The following is a 16,769-nucleotide window of genomic DNA, read 5'->3' as shown; positions in this document are numbered from 1 at the left end:
GAGACAAAACTCGGTAGAGAGGTACTGCCTGGGGCTTGGTCACAGACAGTGAAGAAGCAGGGAGTGGATGAAAGCTGAAGACAGAGGACGGGTGCCTCAATGCTGATCTGAGAGAACAGAGTTCCCATACTAGAGACTGGGTAGCTGGGTGATGCCATTTTCACCACTCCTGCAGGTGCGCATACGCACCTACCAGCACTGTAACAATTCACCCCAGTAGGCTAGCAGCGCCACCTAGTGGAGAGCGGACCTGTTACACTGAGCCCCGCCCAACTGGGCCAACTTTGCTCTTCAAGAACACAAGTCTCACCACCGGCTTAGAGTTTATGGACTATAAAGTGCTACCATAGACAGACTTCTAGAGGAAAATGAAGTAATTTCAGTCCTACTTCAATCTGTCAGCAGGTTCATCTATTCAATTTTCTTTCTTTATTTAATTTTTCTCTTTTACACTTCTTTTTCTTGAACACAGAAAGAAAAAATTCATTTTTATTTTCAATTTTTATTAAAAATATTTTTCTTTAATTTTTTTACTATATTTTTTATTTTTGTATAACTTTTTTCAAATTCTATCTTAATTCCATCATTCTATTTTAGACTACTTCAGTGTATTCACTTTTTAAAATTTTCAAATGATTTCCTTGTTTTCTTTTTGCTTTTCCTTTTTCCTCTTTTTTGTTTCTTTTCGTTTTCTTGAATGCAGAAAGTTAAAAACTTCATTTTTAGTTTCAATTTCTATTAAAAATATTTTTCTTTATTTTTTTACTATATTTTTTTCTTTTATGTAAAGTTTTTCAAATTCTATATTACTTCCATGATTTTATTGTAGCCTACTACAGTGTATTCACTTTTTCAAATTTTCAAATGATTTCGTTTTCTTTTTTCTTTTTCATTTTCTTCTTTTTTTTGAATACAATAAGAGAAAAAAATTCATTTTTAAAAATTTTTATTAAAAATATTTTTATATTTTTCCTACTATATTCTTTATTTTGTGTAGATTTTTTCAAATTCTATTTTACTCCCATTATCTCATTTTAGTCTACTTCAGTATATTCATTTTTTCAAATTCCCAAATGATTTCCTTTCTTTCCCCCTTATCTGTCAAACCACTTTCAACATCCAGACCAAAACACACCTAGGCTCTTGAATCATTTATTAGTTTTGTGTGTGTGTGTGTTTAATTTTTTAATTTTAATATTTTTAATTTTAATTTTTTAATTTTAATTTTTCTACTTCATTAATTCCTTTTCTTCATTCAAAATGACAAAACGAAGGAATTCACCCCAAAAGAAAGAGCACAAAGAAACAACAGCCCGGGATTTAACCAACACAGATACAAGCAAGATGTCTGAACCAGAATTTAAAATCACGATAATAAGAACACAAGCTGGAGTCAAAAACAGATTAGAATCCCTCTCTGCAGAGATAAAACAAGTAAAAAAATAGTCAGAATGAAATTAAAAATGCTATTAACTGAGCCGCATTCATGGATGGATGCAGTGGTGGCAAGGTTGGATGAGGCAGAACGAAGAATCAGCAATACAGAGGACAAACTTATAGACAATAACAAAGCAGAAAAAAAGGGAGATTAAAGCAAAAGAGCATGATTTAAGAATTAGAGAAATCAGTGACTCATTAAAAAGGAACAAGATCAGAATCATAGGGGTCCCAACAGAGGAAGAGGGAGAAAGAGGGGTAGAAGGGTTATATGAGCAAATCATAGCAGAAAACCTTCCTAACCTGGGGAAAGACACAGACATCAAAATCGAGGAAGCACAGAGGACCTCCATTAGATTCAACAAAAACCGACCATCAAAAAGGCGTATCTGTCAAATTCACAAAATAGACAAGGAGAGAATCATGAAACGAGCAAGGAAAAAAAGTCCCTCACCTACAAGGAAAGACAGATCAGGTTCGCAGCAGACCTATCCACAGAAACTTGGCAGGCCAGAAAGGAGTGGTGGGATATATTCAGTGTGCTAAATCAGAAAAATATGCAGGCAAGAATTCTTTATCCAGCCATGCTGTCATTCAAAATAAAAGGAGAGATAAAAAGTTTCCCAGACAAACAAAAATTAAAGGAGTCTGTGACCACTAAACCATCCCTGCAAGAAATTTAAAGGGGGACTCTCTGAGGGGAGAAAAGATCAAATATACACAGAGAGAGAGAAATACATACATACATACATACATACATACCAAAAGCAACAAAGATTAGAAAGGACCAGAGAACACCACCAGAAACTCCAACTCTACAAACATCGTAATGGCAATAAATTCGTATCTTTCAGTACTCACTCTAAACATCAACGGACCAAATGCTCCAATCAAAAGACATAGGGTAAAAGAATGGATAAGAAAACAAGATCCATCTATATGCTGTTTACAAGAGACCCACTTTAGACCTAAAGACACCTTCAGATTGAAAACAAGGGGATAGAGAACCATCTATCATGCTAATGGTCAACCAAAGAAAGCCAGAGTAGCCATACTTATATCAGACAATTTAGACTTTAAAATAAAGACTGTATTAAGAGATGCAGAAGGGCATTATATCATAATCAAGGGGTCTATCCACCAAGAAGGCCTAACAATCATAAACATTTATGCACCAAATGTGGCAATGCCCAAATATATAAATCAATTAATCATAAACATAAACTCATTGATAGTAATACCATAATAGTAGGGGACTTCAACACCCCATTCACAGCAAGGGACAGATCATCTAATCAAAAAATCAACAAGAAAACAATGACTTTGAATGACACATTGGACCAGATGGACTTAACAGATATATTCAATACATTTCATCCTAAAGCAGTGGAATATACATTCATCTCCAGTGCACATGGAACATTCTCCAGAATAGACCATATACTGGGACACAAATCATCCCTAAGTACAAAAAGATGGAGATTATACCGTGCATATTTTCAGACCACAACGCTATGAAACTTGAAATCAACCACAAGAAAAAAATTGGAAAGGTAACAAATACTTGGAGACTGAAGAACATCCTACTAAAGAATGAATGAGCTAACCAAGCAGTTAAAGAGGAAATTAAAAAGTATATGGAAGTCAATGAAAATGATAACACCACAACCCAAAACCTCTGGGATGCAGCAAAGGTGGTCATAGGAGGAAAGTATTTAGCAATCCAGGCCTTCATAAAGATGGAAGAAAAATCTCAGATACACAACCTAACCTTACTCCTTAAGGAACTGGGAAAAGAACAGCAAATAAAACCCCAAACCAGCAGAAGACAAGACATAATAAAGATTAGGGCAGAAACTAATGCTATCAAAACCAAAAAAAAAAAAAAAAAAAAAAAAAAAAAAAAACAAAAAAACAAACAGTAGAACAGATCAATAAAACCAGAAGTTGGTTCTTTGAAAGAATTAACAAAATTGATAAAGCACTAGCCAGTTTGATCAAAAATAAAAAGGAAAGAACTCAAATAAATAAAATCAAAAATGAAAGAGGAGATATCACAACACAACAGAAATAAAAACAATAATCAGAGAATATTATGAGCAATTATATGCCAATAAAATGGGCAATCTGGAAGAAATGGACAAAATCCTAGAAACATATATACTACCAAAACTGAAAGAAAAGAAATAGAAAATTTGAACAGACCCATAACCAGTAAAGAAATCAAATTAGTAATAAAAAAATCTGCCAAAAAATAAGAGTCCAGGGTCAGATGGCTTTCCAGGGGAATTCTACCAAACATTTAAGGAAGAGTTAACACCTATTCTCTTGAAGGTGTTCCAAAAAACAGAAATGGAAGGAAAACTTCCAAACTGTTTCTATAAAGCCAGCATTACCTTGATTCCAAAATCAGACAGAGACCCCACTAAAAAGGAGACCTATAGACCAGTTTCCCTGATGAACATGGATGCAAAAATCCTCAGTAAGATATTAGCCAACCAGATCCAACAATACATTAAAAAAATTATTCACCACGACCAATTGGGATTTACACCTGGAATGCAGGGCTGGTTCAATATCTGTAAAACAATTAACGTGATTCATCACATCAATAAAAGAAAGGACAAGAATCACATGATCCTCTCAACAGATGCAGAGAAAGCATTTGACAAAATACAGCATCCTTTCTTGATAAAAACCCTCAAGAAAGTAGGGATGGAAGGAGCATACTTCGAGATCATAAAAGCCATATATGAACAATGCTAATATCATCTTGAATGGGGAAAAACTGACAGCTTTCCCCCTAAGGTCAGGAAGAAGACAGGGATGTCCACTCTCACCACTGTTATTCAACATAGTACTGGAAGTCTTAGCCTCTGCAATCAGACAACACAAATAAATAAAAGGCATCCAAATCAGCCAGGAGGTCAAAATTGCACTCTTTGCAGATGACATGATACTCTATATGGAAAACCCAAAAGATTCCACCAAAAAACTGCTAGAATTGATTCATGAATTCAGCAAAGTTGCAGGATATAAAATCAATGCACAGAAATCGGTTGCATTCCTATACACCAACAATGAAGCAACAGAAAGAGAAATCAAGGAATTGATCCCATTTACAGTTGCACAAAAAACCATAAAATACCTAGGAATAAATCTAACCAAACAGGTGAAAAATCTATACACTGAAAACTACAGAAAACTTATGAAAGAAATTGAAAAAGACACAAAAAAATGGAAAAAGATTCCATGCTCCTGGATAGGAAGAACAAATATTGTTAAAATGTCGATACTACCCAAAGCAATCCACATATTGAATGCAATCCCTATCAAAGTAACACCAGCATTCTTCATAGGGCTAGAATAAATAATCCTAAAATTTCTATGGAACCAGAAAAGACCTGGAATAGCCAAAGTGATCTTGAAAAAGAAAACCAAAGCAGGAGGCATCACAATACCAGACTTCAAGCTGTATTACAAAGCTGTAATCATCAAGACAGTATGGTACTGGCACAAGAACAGACACTCAGATCAACGGAACAGAATAGAGAACCCAGAAATGGACCCACAAATGTATGGCCAACTAATCTTTGACAAAGCAGGAAAGAATATCCAATGGAATAAAGGCAGTCTCTTCAGCAAGTCGTGCTGGGAAAACTGGACAGTGACATGCAGAAGAATGAACCTGGACCACTTTCTCACAGCATACACAGAAACAAACTCAAAATGGATGAAAGACCTCAATGTAAGACAGGAAGCCATCAAAATCTTAGAGGAGAAAGCAGGCAAAAACCTCTTTGATCTTGGCCACAGCAACTTCTTACTCAACAGGTCTCCAGAGGCAAAGGAAACAAAAGCAAAAATGAACTACTGGGACCTCATCAAAATAAAAAGCTTCTGCACAGTGAAGGAAATAATCAGCAAAACTAAAAGGCAACTGACAGAATGGGAGAAGATATTTGCAAATGACATATCAGATAAAGGTTTAGTATCTAAAATCTATAAAGAACTTATCAAACTCAACACCCAAAAAACAAATAATCCAGTGAAGAAATGGGTAAAAGAAATGAATAGACACTTCTCCAAAGAAGATATCCAGATGGCCAATCGACACATGAGAAAATGCTCAACATCACTCATCATCAGGGAAATACAAATCAAAGCCACAATGAGATACCACCTTATACCTGTCAGAATGGCTAACATTAACAACTCAGGCAAAAATGGATGTTGGCGAGGATGTGGAGAAAGAGGATCTCTTTTGCATTGTTGGTGGGAATGCATGGTGGTATAGCCACTCTGGAAAACAGTATGGATGTTCCTCAAAAAACTAAAAATAGAACTACCCTAAGATGCAGCAATTGCACTGCTAGGCATTTATCCACAGGATACAGGTGTCCTGTTTCAAAGGGACACATGCACCCCCATGTTTATAGCAGCACTATATGTAGCCAAAGTATGGAAAGAACCCAAATGTCCATCTGATGGAGAATGGATAAAGAATATGCGGTGTGTGTGTGTGTGTGTGTGTGTGTGTGTGTGTGTGTATGCGAGTCTTGCAGAGGCTAAGACTTCCAGTATGTATGAATGTATACACACACACACACACACACACACACACACACACACACACACAATGGAGTATTACTCGGCAATCAAAAAGAATGACATCTTGCCATTTGCAACTATGTGGATGGAACTGGAGGGTATTAAGTGAAATTAGTCATAGAAAGACAAAAATCATATGACTTCACTCATATGAGGACTTTAAGAGACAAAACAGATGAACATAAGGGAAGGGAAACAAAAATAATATAAAAACAGGGAGGGGGACAAAACAAAAGAGACTCATAAACATGGAGAACAAACTGAGGGTACTGGGGGGTTGTGGGAGGGGGGACGGGCTAAATGGGTAAGGGGCACTAAGGAGTCTACTCCTGAAATCATTGTTGCACTATATGCTAACTAATTTGGGTGTAAATTTAAAAAAATAAAAATAAAACAAGTCAAAGGTAAGTGCAGGTTAATTTGTTTATTTTTCTTCATACTATATTTTGTATTTTATTTATTATTTTTTATTTTATTTCAGTATTGTAATCATTTTTATAGGAATATTTTTGGGTTGTGGAACGAATCATCTGAGTTTCCATTATTTCTTATTTGCTTTGATATACAAATGCTTTAGATTACAAGCATTTTCAGAATAAATTATGCTCACAAACCAAGGTTTTACTGTACTTATCTTCTCACATTAGCTCTATTTTAAACACTGTATTTCATTTAAAGGTTTACTTTTGGTCTTCATTAGAGATTCTATGCCTCTGTTTCTCTTTTTCATCTAGAAGAGTTTCTGTGTCAGTAAAGATTGTGTGCCTCTGTTTCTCTTTCTAAACATGTAAAAAAATACTTGTCTTACTTACTTTCAAGGGGTTATACAGGGATTGCAGAAGGTATTAGGTGTGAATTCTTTTAGAAAATATAAACATGGCTATAGCATGCATAGAAGTGAAAACGTTCTCCCTTTTTACACTCCCAAAATGGTCCCTCACCACTTTTCCTCCCAATATCTGGGCAGATATGGTCCAGAAGAACAGGATCTTTGCAAGTTAATGCACATCTTTAGAAAGCTTAGTGATCCTGATAATTGGCAATGATGAGAATAGATGCTTCCCCAATGCTGTTGAAAAGAAGTCTCTCAGAGACCATTGATTTCATTTCGCATTGTCACTTAGAGTCTCATTAGCATGTCCCTTTATCCATCAACTTCCTTGATATGCCATGACAACAGAATAATTTACAGCAATCCTTTGTCTGACTCACAATGAATTCAAATTCAGTGGAGGCATTTGATTTAACACTCTGTCAAAACACTTCTGGAAACAGAACTATCTTCACCTGACCCCAAATTCTCACATATCCCAGTACCTTACTAATGACACTTTATATCTGTAAATCCCTTTAATCTTTAGCAAAGTACTTTCAGATTCATTGATTTATTTGTTCAATTCAACGTAGGCTTACTACGTGCAAAGCACAGGGCTGGGCGCAGAGAGAAACAACAAAGAAATTATGGTCCTGCTTAACAGGGATCTAATTAGCAAAAGCTGAAGCAGAAGTGCTGAGCCGTGATATTGACAATTATTCTCAAAGTGTGGTCACCAGAACAGCAGTAGACACATCACTGGTGGCACGTTATGAAATGTGTTAGAAAGGTGATGCATTGGGATCTCACCCAGACTAACTGAGTTAGAAGCTTGAGGAAAAGTGGGAAGGGGCCAGTGACTGGGGTTTTAATAAGCACCCCCCCACACACACACACAGATGACTACAATGCTCATAAAACCTAAGAAAAACTGAGATACAGAAGAATATTTTCCAAAGTAAAAACTGGAACAATGTGCTCAGGTATAAGACTACCATAAAACTGGGTTACAATAGATAAAAGACCAGTAACTTTCAACCAGAGGTGGTTTTGGTTGATAGGGGATGTTTGACAATGTCTGAAGACATTTCTGATTGTCACTACTGGGGAAGGAGTGCTACTGCATCCAAGGACTAAAGGCCAGAGATGCTGCTAAACATCTTTTAATGCAGAACAGCCCTAAAAAAATAATTATATAGTCCAAAATATCAAGAATGCCAAACTAAGAAACCCTGAAATAGAAGTAAAACAAGAGAGTTGTGGGAGCAGAGAAGAAGAAATGATTAATTTGTTAGGCAGTAATTGAGAAACCCAAGGATAAATCAGGGGAAGGTGGATCTTATACAGAACCTTAAAGGAGCAGATTTCTACCAGCTAAGAGAATGTAGTGGGAGGTGAATGTGGGGAGAGTGGAAGAATGGGAGGTTGGAATGGGAATTCTAGGTTGAGAAAACCACCTGAAGTAAAGCCAGGTAAGTAGGAAAGGATGTAATTCTGTTAGCCAATCCCAACTTCTCTCCCCATCCCTTTGACATATGTCTCTGGGCCACTTTTCCTCTTTCTTCCATGGGTAGAATATACCTTTGGATTTCCCCATGTCACTCTTGTCTTGCTTATTAATTAAAGATTCAGGCTACACATCTATTTTAGGAACACTAACTGTCTGTACTATAAGCCTTATAAGGCTTACAAGTCTGTACTTGTAGCCTTATAAGTAATATTGCTATATTTCAAAATACTTAGATATTTTACCTCAATTGATGGCAAAGAGTATTGGAGAGGAGAGTTAATTGAGGAGAGTGAGAATGAGAATCAAAATGCCCAGTTTGAATCACGGTTCTATGTAATTTAGGGATAACAGGTGTAAATAAACTAACTTGTGACTGGTAAGTCACAGTAACAGCTAAATACATATGAAACACTTGTGTGGATATATTTCACCCCAACGCTATGAGGAAATAATGGAATTTTCTTTTACACATGCAAAGAAACCAAAGCTCTGAGAGAATAAGCAGCTGATCCTGGATAACAAAACAGGCTTTTGTGGCTCTAGACCCTGGGGCTTGGTAACCTCAAGGCTTTGACTTCTAGTCTACGTTGTCAGGCTCAAACAAACATTCACCATAATTATTCAAATGAAGATTTCAATCTCAAGTAACTCATGTAATTAAAGAATGGATATTGGGCAATCAAGCTAGAAAATGCAAGTGGCTCTCTCTAAGGCAATGACAAACGATGGCAGGGAATGGGGAATTTCATATTGGGGGAAATTGTTTAGATACAATTATTTTACCAACACTACCTGAGCTTCACCTTGTGTCTGGAATTACAGTGGCTACTGGGCCATACTCAAAGAATTTGGAGTCTCGTTCAACACAGAGTCTGGCACAAGATGCTGTGGGAACAGGAGGGGTCATCTAACCTGCCTGAAAGTGTTGACCTGGCAAGAAACAATGTTCCAAGGGAGTTACAGTTGAAGCTGGGAAAGAGGTAGTTACAGGATGAAGTGTGTTTGCCTGGAGACAGATTCTGTTTAGCCTCACCTTATCTTCAGTGCTTTTCTGTCCACTTCTCCAAGATGTACAGAAGGAGAATATGGGCCCAAACTTGCACAGTTTGGAAATGCCCCTTCAAGTTCACACTTACCACAATCTCCAGAAAGTAAAGAGCAGAAAGGCCACCCTAATGTGTGAATTCTTTTAAACATCTAATAGTTTAAACTACGCATGAGAGAAAGCTTTGAATATATGTTCCAACTGATACTTCTTTGTGCAAAGGTTTATAAAAAAAAATCGAGTAAATTTCTGCCTTAGATAAATACAGTGAATATATTTTGGTGATGACTACATAATATATATAACTAATGTTTGCTATGGTCATATTTTTGTTGTACATATAGGAATAGCAAAATGTCCACAGGGAGAGCATATGGGGAAACTGGATTCCAGTCTAAGGCCAATCAAAACTGGGTGTCCTGTTCTGGGTTCCGATGTTTTCTTCTATAAAAAGAGGAACCTATGACTTGATATTATTTTAGCAACATGTTATTATGCATGGAGTCAAATGCAACATGTAATGATCCTAGAAACAGAGAGTTAATTCCTATTTTCTTCCCTCTTGTTCAGTCTCCATTCCCCCTTTCCTAAATAACATTTTCATCCCAGTGTATGAATTTTTAGATAATGCTTTAGAAAAAATATTGGGTGTCTGAAAATTATGCCCACTCAGAACTTCTCCACATTCATTTATAAAATATTTTGATTATATATATATACCTTTCTTTCTTTCTTTCTTTCTTTCTTTCTTTCTTTCTTTCTTTCTTTCTTTTCTTTCATTCATTCATTCATTCATTCATGCAGCAGTGAGTCTCTGAGGCTATGCTGTTGACAAAGCCAAGGGCCTTTCAATTATGTTTTTTTATCTGTGTATATGCTACCTGTGTCAGTATGTGAAGAAGGGCCTGCCTCATAAGGGGCATAGGTCTTTCTCCCAGCAATGCTGGTATCTCTCACCCATAGTTGTCCTCAGCATCAAATAAAGTCTTGTACTCACAGGTCTGAGCCTGCCTCCTGCCACCTGTCAACCTCCTTTTCCAACAGGCTCAGATGTTTCTCTCACTGCGTCTGGCATATTATTTTGCTGGTAAATGAACCTACAGTATAGATTTACCATGGCAGCCTCCTGTACAAGTTTCTCCAGAGAAACCCCACAGGCTCTCCAGTCCACAAAGTTTCCTTCAACAAAATATTTATTTTGAAATAGAAGTTGCTCTGTTTTAAGACAGAGGATCATAGAAGGTCATATAACAGAAAAGCAAATGGATGCTATAATTCTGTACCATACAAACATGAGCAGAGACACACATCCAAATGCACGCACATAGCAGCTGTTGTGTGAGAACAAAAGGAAACGTGGACATTTTCTATGTGCACAATTGTCATTACAATAGCATTTGTATTTGAAAGACAATGTAAAATGTCTTATGCTCGAGTGGTGACTCAGCTTCTATCTACCTAGATTTATTTTTATATAAAGAGCAAATGGAAATCAAGATGAAATGTTTGAGCAAACCATACTGAAAAATCACTTGAACGATGGTTTAATCTTATCCTCTATTTCAAATCATCTAAAATATTTTGTCTCCATCCTGGGCTTGTCTAGAAGACTGAACACTGAAGGGGGGGGGGGGGTGGAAATCCCCAGCAAGGAGAAGTAACTAATTCCTGATTTCTAAATATTGAACACTGGCAAATTTTAAAACTATTTTCCACATCACTTTATATTTTCACCTTTATATCTTCCCAGAAATAGTGTCTTTGAAGAGAATGACAGTCAGAAAAGGGATTAAATAGCACATTTCTTTCCGAATGCTGATGCTCATGTCTGGAAGAGACTATATAGTGCTGTATAAATCAGCTGTTGGTTTGAGTTATGGGAAGGAGTTGGTCTTGTTTATATATCTTAGATATCAATAAAACAGTCAAAAGGAGGCAATCAAAGTCAACATTACAGTGATAATATACTTGCCACAGTTTGTTCCAGCACCTATGCTATCTGTTCCCCTTTCCTCTCAAACACAGAGGAAAACAAGCCACAAATAAAGCCTCTGAAACTACAAAGTTTCCAACATGTGTCTCAGCCCTGCTCTGCTCCCTGCCCCAGCCATCAATTCTTTTCCCAACATTCACATCATGAGCCCTGGGAAGACATCTGAGACCTAACAGAAGAACCGGGAGGAAAAAGTTTCATGTATAAGGCAGAAAACTACAGGACCACTACAAACGTTAAAACAGGACTAACCATTCAAGAGAGGGCAAAGCTCAGACAAAGAGAAATTCTTATTTTAGTTTCCACAGAAACATGAACTGGGTGAAGAAAAAGAGAAAGTGAAAGAGAGAGAGAAAGCAAGCATACTTCTTTGATACTTGGGCCTTACTCCTCCAAGCTAGTTTATCAGGGTAAAAATTGTGACTAAGACTCATTGACTGTATAGTAATAAATACTGGAAATCTTTCCAGACCAGTGTGCCTCCAAATTTAGATTTACCAGTACTACTTTCTTGATTTGGCTTTACTTACATACAATTTATATTACAACCATTTTTAAAAATTTTTTTTTCAACGTTTATTTATTTTTGGGACAGAGAGAGACAGAGCATGAACGGGGAGGGGCAGAGAGAGAGGGAGACACAGAATCGGAAACAAGCTCCAGGCTCTGAGCCATCAGCCCAGAGCCTGACGCGGGGCTCGAACTCACGGACTGTGAGATCGTGACCTGGCTGAAGTCGGACGCTTAACCGACTGCGCCACCCAGGCGCCCCTTTTTTAATTTTTAAAATTTTTTAATTATTATATGTTTTAGAGAGAGATAGAATAGAGCACGAGCGGGGGAAGTGCAGAGAGAGAGGGAGACACAGAATCCAAAGCAGACTCCAGGCTTTGAGCTGTCAGCACAGAGCCTGACACAGGGCTTGAACTCACAAACCAAGAGATCATGACCTGAGCCGGAGTCAGACACTTAACCAACTGAGCCATCCAGGTGCCCCTATATTATTACCATTTCTAAAATCTGGGCTGAGCCTTCTTACTAGATTGATTTAAATAAATATATTTATAGAAAGATACTTCATATCTTCATACATTTCATTACTTTAAAGGCAAAACCACCATCATTCTGGTATAAATTGAATACACCTCTAAAATTAAAGGCAAAGAAAGGAAAATGGTGCTCAGAGAGTCTACATGTGGACAGAAGGCTCTGAGCCTCAGGTCTGGGTCTTTAAAGGATTAACCATCCCCTTTCACCAGAGATGCAGGGGTCAATGCTTAACAACAACTGGAGGAAGGAGGGTGACTTACAGTATTTTATGATTTCTGTGGTGTAAATACTCCTACTATGGATAATTTTAAGGTCTCAAGGTGACATCACTGAACTAAAGGAGAGAAGCAAAGCATCAGCTCTCAAGACATCAACAAGGCAGCTTTAACACAACGCTGCCTTCAAATAATCAGAAGAACCAAAAAGAGAACTAAAACAGTAACATTTTCCTGATTATTTGTTTCCATTTAATTGAATTCCATTGTAGTATTATACCCAAGATCATATTTAGTGCTCTGCTATATATCACCGCTTTAGAAAACAGAAGTCTTAGGTAACCTCCCAGGCTCTACTTCTCAATTATTTAATTTATTTATTTATTTATTTATTTATTTATTTATTTATTTATTTATTTACATTAAGGCACTTTAATAGTAAGATCTTTCTTTGGAAAAGGTAATTGTTTTATTATCTCAAAGCCTGATCTCACAGGTAAGATTGTACGTGATACTCGTTCCACCTTCTCTGATACACTAAATTTGATCCATAAAGAGTACATAATAAATAAATATATGAATGTCACAGGAATCAGCATCCATTTCAACTTTATGAAATACAAGGTAAACACAAGCTAAAAGAGAAAATATCTTAACATCTTTAATATTAACTTTTCCTTTTTGGGAAGGAAAGGGGGGTTTCTCTCTGAACTTATCCGAAATTTTCAAAATGTTGGCATGAGACAAAGTTTTCAGGCAAGAAAATATGTACATATTTTATTCTCATTCAATTCCCCCACTTACACTGTGCATCCTCTTTAAACTTCCTTTACCCTTCCCACTACTTTTCCTATTGTTCTCAGACAGAAAGTAAATTTTAGGAGAGTTTTGTTTATTTAGATGAATCCTAATGGCATTTTCAGGCACCAAATGACACAGCTGAGAATAATGAAGCTCTTACATTAAATCAAAAGGCTCATGATTTCATCCCAACAATGCAGATTCAGCAACTAAGACCTTGAAAGCATCTACACGGAATTCAAATGTGTAAAAGCAAAGAAGGAAAATGTCCTGAATTTCTTCAGAATGCCACATCAAATCAAATAAGAAGAAAGTTACCAGATTTGTAAGAATCTGATGTTCCTTTAATGGGCAAAGATTCAATGGCATCCAGAAATGAGATGTGAACATTCAGAATATAGTAGGGGGAAACTCTGTCCTGTCACTTCCACTTTATGAATTTATGTGGAGATTAAATTATTACAGCCTGCTTCGGTTCCCAACCAGTTCCTCAGGAATACAGGAGAAATTTAAGGGTGATTTAAAAGAGCATTTACATCGACAGAGAGAGGGCATAATTTGTCAGGGGAGACTCTTACTTACTTCCTTATTCTCCATAATGTTCAAGTGAACTGACATTTTAGCAAATTGAAAGGCTTAACTGTTTAAAGAGAGGTTCTGGATTTCAAAAAAATGGGTAAAAGCATCGTGAATAATGACTTGTTTGCTCACTTACCATCTCCCTACCTTGGACGCTCTCTTCTTTGCTGATAACCTGGTCTCAAGCAGGAATCCACATGACCCATGGATCACATCTCTGCAATATTCCCCTGCAAAGAATATCCCCATATCAGCATGATTTCCAGGTGCCTAAAGATGACATTCAAGGTCACAGTGATCTGGTCCCTGCCAGATCATCACTTGTCATTCTTCCCTTGAACTTCACCCAGTAACAGAGCTCTTTTTCTTTTCCTGCCTCAGTAAACTTGTTTACCTACGAGGTTTTTTTCTTCTTCCTACCGCTCTACCCCAATTAATAATAAGATATTAGCTTATATTTATAGTGTACTCACTACACCCCAGGTATTATTCTAATTATTTCACTTAATCCTCAATCAACAATGACAGTTATGGGCTATTATAATTACTATTTTAAACAAGTTAAATAACTTGCCCATGGTCATGAAGGTAGTTAGTTTTAGAAACCGAGATTCAAAACTAGTGCTTCACCACTAGGCAATATTCTTTCTATTTTCCCTTAAGCACAACCCATCTCTTCAGACTCAGAGTCACCAACTCCAGCAAGATTTCCCCTTTTTCACTCTCCACGTGGGGGTATATAGTCTTTTTCTTTGCCATATATATATTATTCTGCTTTCTATACTGCATTTGCCACACTGTATTATAACTAATCATTCATGTATCTCTCTAGACTTCTAGATTATCAGAGACCATGGCTCATTTATTTTTATAACCCAGTGTGTGCCACCTAATAAATGTAAGTTGAATGTCAATGTAAATAAATATTTCACATTACAGCAAAAAAATCAGAGGCTTGTAAGGCACTTCAGAATATGATATTTACATGTAATTCTCTGTTCCACTATCTTCTATAGTGCATACACCCAGAGCTTAAGTAAATATTTGTGAAGTGAATGAAAAGGTCCATGATAGAATTTTAGTGGAAACTAAAATCTTTGTAGTAAATATTCAGACTGTTCTAAAATAAAGAAATAGAGTATCAAATTAAATCCAGATAGATGAGAGCCTGTGGGTTAGATATATCTTGCATACAAATTAAATGTTTGGAGGATTTATTAACTGGCCTATGCAAATGGGCTGCATTCAACAATTCTGAGTCAAATATAAACAGGTAAGCCTGCAGGAAATGGTGATTTGATAACTGTAGTTTGGGGGAAAAATCATCTTCAATTTTTTTCCTATCTTACTAAGTATAAATAGGCCACCAAATCAATGCTGGAAAAACTGATAACTTTTTGATTTGTTAACTATTTTGGAAGTTTGTGTGTAGTCAAACAATTCAATATGTATATTAGCCTCCAAAAATTAAATAGAACTATTCCAATAAACAAAATCATATAACACTAAAGTTTTAAAGGAAAATTTCATACTGTAAGTCAGTCAGTATAAACACTACTTATGAAGGGCCTCCTACAGCCCTTGCACTTCCATTATGTTTTCTTCCATTTCTTTTTTGAATGACTAACACATGCACATAGTATACCATCAAAACTTACAAACACGAGGCATCTGGGTAGCTCAGTCAGTTAAGCGTCCCACTTCAGCTCAGGTCATGATCTCACAGCTTGTGCACTCAAGCCCCACGTGGGGCTCTATGCTGATAGCTCAGGGCCTAGAGCCTCCTTCAAATTCTGTGTCTCCCTGCCCCTACCCTGCTCGTGCTGTCTCTCATAAATGAATAAATGTCTAAAAATAAAAAGTAAACTTACAAACGTAACATCCAGGAAAAGTAAGATGCCTTCTTTCTTTGTTCTCCTGTTAGCTTTCTTATATATAAGCACTATTACCCTTTTTGTGTGAATTCTTCCAGATATAATCTAAGCCTATACCACCACAAATAGTGATATCATCAAGCTATACCACAAGACTGAATCCAGAATCTTATTCAACATTGAAAGTAGTTCTAACTATTGCAACAAATGTTTGAGTAACGATTCTCATACATATCTTTCTGTATTACCTATTAAATTTTAAATTTTAGAGTGCTTGAAGAAAAAAATAGAATTTATTAAACCAAAACATAGGTACATTTTAAATGTTGGTAACTATTATTAAATTTATTATCAAGCTGACCTCTTGCAGAAGTTTTACAGTTTATTTTTAATTTTTTATATATATATGTGTATATATATAAACATATATGTATATAGTATATATATATATACACACATATATGTATATAGTATATATATATATATATATATACATATATATATATATATATATATATATATATACACATATATATATATATTTATTTTTGAGAGACAGAGCATGAACTGGGGAGGAGCAGAGAGAGAAAGGGAAAGAAGATCTGAAGTAGACTGTGCTGACAGCAGCAAGCTGACACAAGGCTCGAACTCACAAACCATGAGGTCATGACCTGAGCTGAAGTTGGAAGCTCAACTGACTGAGCCACCCAGGTGCCCCAGAAGTTTCACAATTTACTATTGTAACAATGAAAGAGAATGTTTCTTTTTCTATGCCTCTCATGGATGAATGGAAAAAGGTGGTCAATGCAGCTTTCTATGTTTCTATGTTGTAAGTAGAGC

The 16,769-nt window shown here is 36.3% G+C and overlaps 1 protein-coding gene across 2 annotated transcripts in view; it reads right to left on the bottom strand.

Annotated features, from left to right (window-relative positions):
- Nucleotides 1-16,769, bottom strand: part of GRM7 (glutamate metabotropic receptor 7) — a 1,171,176-nt gene that overhangs the window by 948,574 nt on the left and 205,833 nt on the right. For both annotated transcript variants that reach the window (XR_006594805.1, XR_006594806.1), the window contains one exon: nt 14,192-14,285. The gene's annotated coding sequence lies outside the window, so the exon portion shown is untranslated. The remainder of the gene's footprint in view (nt 1-14,191; nt 14,286-16,769) is intronic.

The sequence above is a fragment of the Felis catus genome, chromosome A2 (assembly GCF_018350175.1).
Source record: "Felis catus isolate Fca126 chromosome A2, F.catus_Fca126_mat1.0, whole genome shotgun sequence".
In the NCBI taxonomy this organism is placed as follows: Eukaryota; Metazoa; Chordata; class Mammalia; order Carnivora; family Felidae; genus Felis; species Felis catus.
Note: the sequence above shows the minus strand (reverse complement) of the source record. Positions and strands in the feature narration are given on the sequence as shown.